The sequence below is a fragment of the Theropithecus gelada genome, chromosome 9 (assembly GCF_003255815.1).
Source record: "Theropithecus gelada isolate Dixy chromosome 9, Tgel_1.0, whole genome shotgun sequence".
NCBI classification, from domain to species: domain Eukaryota; kingdom Metazoa; phylum Chordata; class Mammalia; order Primates; family Cercopithecidae; genus Theropithecus; species Theropithecus gelada.
In genome coordinates this window covers 38,330,266-38,338,573 of record NC_037677.1, presented here as the reverse complement: position 1 = coordinate 38,338,573, position 8,308 = coordinate 38,330,266, and positions in this window count along the sequence as shown.

Sequence of the window (8,308 nt, the reverse complement as noted above, 5' to 3'; positions counted from 1 at the left end):
TACTGAGGAAAAAGGAAAAAGCTGGCATCTTCCTGGCAACCCCATGACATCCAGCCACTGGTTATCACCACCCCAGAGACGTCCACCCAGGGCAGACAGCATCTTCAACCAAGCACCACTGACCCAGAAGTGCAGTAATTAGTACACTTTCACCACAGTCACCCACTCCTTCACCTTTACACCCAAGAAAATCATATTTGCCAGGCAAATTAGATGGCCAGGAGGTGTCAGGAAACCCCAAGCCTGCTTTAAGCCTCAGACTTTTGAGACCGTTGAGGGCCGTGTACACAAGAGCAAGACTGCACCCGAAAGCTCTGCTCCTGCCGGATGTCACCGACAGACCGCACGGCTCAGCCACATGGACCCTTCCAGGACTTCACGAGAGGGACCTCCGTGGTACACGCAATGACGTACACTTTGTTCAGCCTCGAACAGACCATGCCCTCATTCCAGGGTCGGTGACCCACCTCCTGTCATCAGCCCCCCACCTCACCGAGGGTCTGCATCTGCATCTGTCATAACTTTGCTGTTTTACCCGGGTACTAAAATGCAGCATTGGAATGTTTAAAGTCTTTAAATATCAACCCTCCGGGTGCAGTTCTTGGCATTTTAATGCGGTCACTCGATGCAGGTCTCACTCACAACTCTGAGGTAGCTCATACCTTTCCTACCTAACCAAGGAAGAAACGGAGGCATGGAAGGTGCAGCTCCTAAGGAGCAGATTAGGATTCAAACCAGTGATCTTCGTCACATGCTGAGCTACTTCTCAGGCTGCGATAACGTTCAAAATTAACCAGGTAGAACAGCGTTCCATAAATCAGCCAGAAATGGTCCTTGTGGATGGGCCTGTGGTTACTCCCTGAAGAACAAGACCATTCGCCCAAAAATCCACCTGTGTCACACTCAAATGTTTACATATCCAATTATTTTTAAAATACCCCAATCAAGCTGTTCACAGCCATTTAGAGCCATATAGATTGTCTGCTTTGCTGACAATCAACCCAAGACCTCTGTCAGCAAACGGCACGGTGCCAGGTCCAGAGAAGGTGGGACAGAGACACAAACAGGAACCGCTCCGTCCCTGGGAGCCTCGCTCTGATGGGCCTGCGAGGACATGTCACAGACGGCGGGGCACAGGCAGATGGCAGGCCAAGAGAAGGGGCTGCGCTGCCGGGAGGCAGTGCTTTGAGCTTTAATGGATGGAACACTGCTAACCAGCGAAGGTGGAGAGACGGCACCCGTCTGAGAGGACGAAGAGGCAGCAAAGCACAGCTGGCTTCGGGGAACCGGAAGCCACAGGGAGATCAGGCTGGGTGCTGCAGTCTGCCGGCCACCAGCTAGGGGACTGTACTGGGCCTGGAGGGACATCCCTGACGCTCCCCACTGGATGCCAGGGGCACCCCCAGCCCCAGGTGAGAACCACGGATCCCATGGCGAATGAGGACAGCCTGTGGGAAGTGGGGCTGGGACAGCTCTGCACAGCTTAATAGGAAAGTTGGGTTCTATTTTGTGGGGTTTTGGTTACGCCAATGGCCGGTCAGGGCTGTCCGTCAGGAAGTGATTTGCGGATATATTAGAGAAGGGGCTGCCAATGCCAGTGGGGCATTCGCTGCCTGGGTCCAAGGAAAAGGAAATAAAGGCTGGCGATGTGACAGTGGAGGGGAGCACAGAGGGAAGGAACTGGTGGAGACATGGGACTGGCTCCGCACAGGGCCAGGAGCAGCTACCCGGGGGTCGTCCTATTAATTCTCCTCAGGGTCCTAGAGGCGGCTGTGAGGATCCATCTCCTGAGGACAGAATTGCTCCAGAGCCACACAGCGAGGATCCACAGAACCAAGATCCGGGCCAGCTTCAAAGCGGGCGATCTTGACCCCTCACCCGTGGTCCTGAGGCAGGGATCAGAGCCCTCTGGACACACAGACCCTCCCAGGAACTGCAGGAAGGGGAAGCAGATGCCCCGGACCAGCGGCAGGACCCAGGGTTTCTGCCCTCCAGGGCACATTGGGACCAGCCACTGCACAGGTGGACACACGGTGCTTTAACCGGCGCTGGGGAAAGGAGCCCTCGCTCTCAGGGTGGAAGGGTGGAGACCCCACCCTCGATGGGGCCCAGCCTCCCTGCTTTAACCCGCGCTGGGGGAAGGAGCCCTCACTCTCAGGGTGGAGACGGCAGCCCGATCGGGCTGGCCTCCCTGCTGGGCACAGCCTGAGCCACATGACCAAGGCCAGAGAGGATTACCAATGTACACCCGGCCCAGCTTCCGGCAGCCCCCGACCAGGCCACTACCCTCACTCCAACAGCCCGGTCCATCACCAAGCCCCACCCTCTTCTGCCAGCCCTGCCCCCACAAGGCCCCGCCTCTCGCATGCAAGTCCCGCCCCCCAGGCGCAGCTTGCCTGCAGCCCCGCCCCACTGGCTCCACCCCATCGCCTGCAAGCCCCATCCCCAAGGCCCAGCTCACCTGCATCCGGGCCTACTAGGCTCCACTCCTCACCTGCAAAGAGCCACCCCTCACTAAGCTCCTCCCCTCACTTGCCCAGCTCCGCCCAACATAGCACGCCCTCCAGGAGCCCCTCTTTTCACCTGCGCAGCCCCGCCCTTCACCAGGCTCCACTCTATCTTCATAGACACGCCTCTTGCCACGTCCCACTTCTCCCCTGCCCACTTCCCCCCCCATCATCTGTCCACATCCTGCTGCTGGCCGCATCCAGCCCCTTTCGGCAAGCCGGCCGCTCCCCTTTTACCCGTGAGCACGCTTCTCGCCTTGCCTGCCTCCTTCGCCATGTCGGCCCCGCCCCTCCCGCGCATCGCCCTCTGCACCGCCCTCCCGCCCGTCCCAGAGCAGTGGAGGCCCGCCCTTTTCATCTACAGCCTATCGCAGAGGACGTTGCCGTTCGCGATGACGAATAGGAGTGGGGCCGTCACAGCAAGCCCCGCCTCGCGCCCTACGTCGGGTTAATTGGGGTCCCTCGCCAGCCCCGCGCTGGTCATACGCCGTGTGGCGCTGCGGCGGGCGGAAGGGGCTGAGTGCGCTGAGGCAGCTGAGCGGCCGGTGAGACGCTGCGGTGGGCGGCTAGAAGTGCTCGGCGTGCTGGCTCCCGGGAGCGGAAGGTCCAGGGCGGTCCGGAGACGTAGGGGTCCGTGTCCCTGCGCCCAGGCCTGGCAGCTCCCCGCACTGTGAGCGCCCCGCACCCCGAGCGTCTGCCGGGGCCTTCCTTGGGCTCACGCATCCGAGGCTCTGAGGCCGGAGGACCCCGGAGCTCCTGCCCCTCCCGGGGCTGGGGGCCGGGCCTGCCCGTGGCGCTCCCGGCAGGGCCCTCCATTGGCGTGGGCTTTAATGGGGGTAGTAAATGGGGCCGGCAGTTGTGGTTCTCGCTGATATCTTTGCTCCTAGTTCATTTTTGTTGGAGGCCGAGTCCTTAAGAGACCCGAGGCGCCCACAGCCCACTCTTAAAGTCCGGCTGTGTTCAGAGAACTGAAGCCTCCCGGAGTTTAACTGTTTTGGTTTTTTAATGACTCAGTTTATGGGGGAAAAAAAGAACGAAGCGGTTTAGTGTTCATGGTAATCCACGTGCCCGTATTTAATGTAACAGTTCAGCGCTGCCGGCCCAGGCCGGGGGGAGACACGGGGCGTCCGTGGCGTGAGTTTGGCAGCAGGTTACTGGAAAGTTCGGGGGAGACCCTGGCCTTACCGCTCAGGGGTTTCCTATCATGTCCTTGCTGATAAGTAACTTCTTAAAATGCTTCTCTGTCCCATAATTCTGAAATTTGCTAAATCAGTAAGCAAATGTTGACTATAGCATATCTTCCTAATATTGCCAGTGACTGAATAGGTGTTTTTTTCCCCCTGTATATATCTTTAAAATATTTTTGTGGGATATATTAATGTAGAAAAGCCCGTAAGGCATATAGTACAATTTGAGAATACCCCTCCTCAGCCTCTCACATTGCTGGGCTTACAGGTGTAAGCCATCTCATCCAGGTGAGAATAATTAGAAAATAAGTAGGTTGGCACGGTGGCTCACACCAGTAACCGCAGCATGTTGAGAGGCCAAGGCGGGCAGACCACTTGAGGTCAGGAGTTTAAGACCAGCCTGGCCAACATGGTGAAACCCCGTCTAAAATAAAAATACTACTAAAAATAAAGTAGTAAAAATACTACTAAAATAAACTACTAAAAATACAAAAATTAGCTGGGCGTGGTGGTGAGCACTTGTCGTCCCAGCCACTCAGGAGGCTGAGGCAGGAGAATTGCTTGAACCCAGGAGGTGGAGGTTGCAGTGAGCCGAGATTGCACCACTGCGCTCTAGCCTGGGCAACAGAGCAAGACTCTTGTCTCAAAAACAAACAAACAAACAAAAAGTGTCCGCATGACCAAGCCAGAGATTTCCCCTAACTCCTCATAACCCTGTCCCTCCCTCTTAGATTAGCACTGTCATGACATAGAGAAATGTCCTTGCTTTTTAAAAATATTTTACCATCTCTATGCATTCTGACAGTATCTTGTTACCTGTTTGAATAATACCTGTTTAGGATAATACTGTATCGTGTGTATCTTTTGTTTAACGTTATGTGACCTGCATCTTTGTTACATGCAGTTGTAGGCGCTTTTATTGGTAAGTTTTGTTTTTTTTTTTTAATTGAATGATTAGTCCGCAGTTTATCCATTCCCTGTCGTTACACCTCCAGGTGAGTTGAGTTTGGGACTGTCAGAGTTCGTGCTGACAATCTTGTCTGTGAGTGCTGGTGCAGCAGTGTAAGGTGTGGAGGATACAGACCAAGAGGTGAACGGATTTCCAGTATTCAGATTTTTTCTCTTTTTTTTTTTTTTTTTGACACCCAGGCTGAGTGTAGTGGTGTGATCTTGGCCCACTGCAACCTCCGCTTCCCGGGTTCAACGATTCTCCTGCCTCAGCCTCCTAAGTATCTGGGGCTATAGGCATCCGCCACAATGCCTGGCTAGTTTTTGTATTTTTAGTAGAGACTGGGTTTCACCATATTGGCCAGGCTGGTCTCGAACTCTTGACCTCAGGTGATCCACCCACCTCGGCTTCCCAAAGTGCTGGGATTACAGGTGTGAGCCACCACGCCCTACCTGTTCAGCTTTTCTAAAGAATGCCAAGTGTTTTTCCAAAGTTGTTCCACTTTGTACTCCCTGTAGCAGTGTATGAGAGCTCCTGGTAATATTAGACTTTTTAAGTTTTCACCAATTCGGTAGGCATGTAATGGGATTTAACTATAGTGTGAATTTCTTGCTATATTGTGAAGGCTTGTGAGGATTCTGTGAGGAAAAGAAGCCCTTTTGTTTAAGAGTTTCTTAAGGGGAATTTAAACCATAATTGTATTACAGTTATTTTTGAACATGTATAAAGAAAAGGTTTCCAACACTGAAGCTTTAGTTAAGATAAAAGGTCATTAAAATGGGAAGGGCCTTACCAGAAATTAGTTTTCTGGAATGTGCAAGATTTTGGAAGATGCAGTATTTAGTTTTTTTCTAATTAATAATCTTTATCACATGAGAGTATGAAGGGGTGGCCTGCCCCTCCACACCTGTGGGTGTTTCTCGTAAGGTGGAACGAGAGACTTGAGAAAAGAAATAAGACACAGAGACAAAGTATAAAGAAAAGCGGGGGCCCAGGGGACCGGCGCTCAGCTTACAGAGGACCCACGCCGACACCGGCCTCTGAGTTCCCTTAGTATTTATTGATAATTATCTTTACCATCTTAAAGACAGGGGAGTGGCAGGACAATAGGATCATTTTTAGGGAGGAAATTAGCAGTAAGACATAAGAACAAAAACCTCTGTGATATGAATAAGTTCAAAGGAAAATCCTGTGCCTTGAGATAAACTTTTTAGCAACATTGTTTCATCCTATCACATGGGGATAAACCTTGGACAATACCTAGCTTTCCTAGGCAGAGGTCCCTGCGACCGTGTCTCTGGGTAGTTGAAATTAAGAGAATGGTGATAACTTTTAACCAGCAAGCTACCTTCAGGCATTTGTTTAACAAAGACACATCCTGCACAGCCCAAAATCCATTAAACCTTGAGTCACCCAACACATGTCTCTTGCAAGGACAAGGTTGGGGGTAGGGTCACAGATTAACAGCATCTCAGATACAGAACACAATGGAGTCTCTTATGTCTACTTCTTTCTATATAGACACAGTAACAGGCTGATCTCTTTCTTTTCCCCACAAGAGTATTTTCACTGTGGCTGAATAATGTTAGCCAGATAATTTTCCTGCAGCTCATCTAACCTAGATGACTTTTAATCTACACATGCACACCACAGAGCGTGGCGATGGAACAGTGACTGGGCTTGTGAGAGGGCTCTAGAGTATCAACTAGGAGACAAGATCCACGGATTCACCGTAAACCAGGTATGGGTCCTTCTCGGCACCTCCTCATAAATCCACATACATTGCAGGTGTGGCTTCTGGCATAGGTACGGGCCCTTCAGGGTGGAGACTAGGCTTGTCCTCGTGTGCCAAGGCCCTGGCCCAGCTCCTGTTGCATGATGGCTACTCGGCTGAACAGAGCTTGTGAGAGAAATGACCCCCGGTCCCTTCCTGGAATCCCGCGAAGCCTGATTCTTGTCAGATTTGAGAGAGTAACACTTCCAGCTGGTTCTCTGTCATCAGACACACTAGGGTTTCTGCAGCCAAACCTGATGATTCGCTGAGTGTGAGCATGAAGACTCAGTGCCCTGATCTGTTCGGTCAGGTTTTGCCATCAAATAGTTTGCTCTAAACTTCTGCAGAATCTTTCAGTTTTCTGAGCCTTTTGGGTTTCATAATTATAAAGAAGAAATTGTGGACCTATACTTACTTGGGTTTATATTAAAATGGATTCATTTTTGTTTTGTTATTTGCTTAAATCTTTTCCTTTTTTTTTTTTTTTTTAACATAGTAACTAAAAATGACAACACTTCACATATTTGGCCAGCTGTTGGCTCTGTGCTATGCTTGATGTTGTAGGAAATTAAAAAAAAAACTTACCGTCTAGAAAGACTGATGCGGCTGTAACTGGAGGCACATGGTGGACGCCATGCGGAGGGCCAAGGACAAGGGCGGGAGCTGCTGCTGCTGCTGGGGGGAGAGGGAAGAGCTCCTGGAGAGGGTGGTGTGAGAAAGCAGCTGCCTCTGGGCAGGGCTCCAGCAAGGGAACCAGGGCAGTGACTAGGGGGTCCCAGGCAAGGTCCAGGCATGGGAGTCCTGACAACAGACTCAGAGCATTTGTGAAATCCTGCAAAGTGAAGGCAAAGACACCTCACTCTGGGTGAGGCCCTTATTAATAGTAACCAGTACTATAAACTCACTCCTTTATTTTTCAAATTTTATAGAAATGTACTTATTTTTGAGGCTGGGACTCACCCTGTCGCCCAGGCTGGAGTGCAGTGGGATGATCTGGGCTCACTGCGGCCTCAAACCTCTGGGCTCAAGCGATCCTCTCACCTCAGTCTCCCAAGTAACTGGGACAAGGTGCCCCCACGCCTGGCTCATTGTGTGTGTGTGTGTGTGTGTGTGTAGATGGAAAGTTGCTTTGTTGTCTAGGCTGGTCTCAGACTCCTGGGTTCAAGCAATCCTCTTGTCTAATCTCACACTGCTGTGAAGAAATACCCAAGATGGGTAATTTATAAAGAATGAGCGGCCGGGCGCGGTGGCTCAAGCCTGTAATCCCAGCACTTTGGGAGGCCGAGATGGGCGGATCACGAGGTCAGGAGATCGAGACCATCCTGGCTAACATGGTGAAACCCCGTCTCTATTAAGAAATACAAAAAACTAGCCGGGCGAGGTGGCGGGCGTCTGTAGTCCCAGCTACTCAGGAGGCTGAGGCCGGAGAATGGCGTGAACCCGGGAGGCGGAGCTTGCAGTGAGCTGAGATCCGGCCACTGCACTCCAGCCCGGGCGACAGAGCGAGACTCCGTCTCAAAAAAAAAAAAAAAAAAAAAAAGAATGAGCTAAAAAGTAAAAAAAGTAAAGAGGTTTAATTGACTCCCAGTTCTGCATGGCTGGGGAGGCCTCAGGAAACTTAAAGTCGTGGTGGAAGGCACCTCTTCACAGGGTGGCAGGGAAGAGAATGACAAGTGAAGGGGGAAGCCCCTTATAAAACCGTCAGATCTCGTGAGAGCGTACTCACTGTCACGAGAATAACATGGGGGAATGTGATTCAATTACCTCCTACCAGGTCCCTCCCACAACATGTGGGGATTATGGGAACTACAATTCAAGATGAGATTTGGGTGGGGACGCAGCCAAACCATATCACCTTGGCCTTCCAAAGTGCTGGGATTAAAGGTGTGAG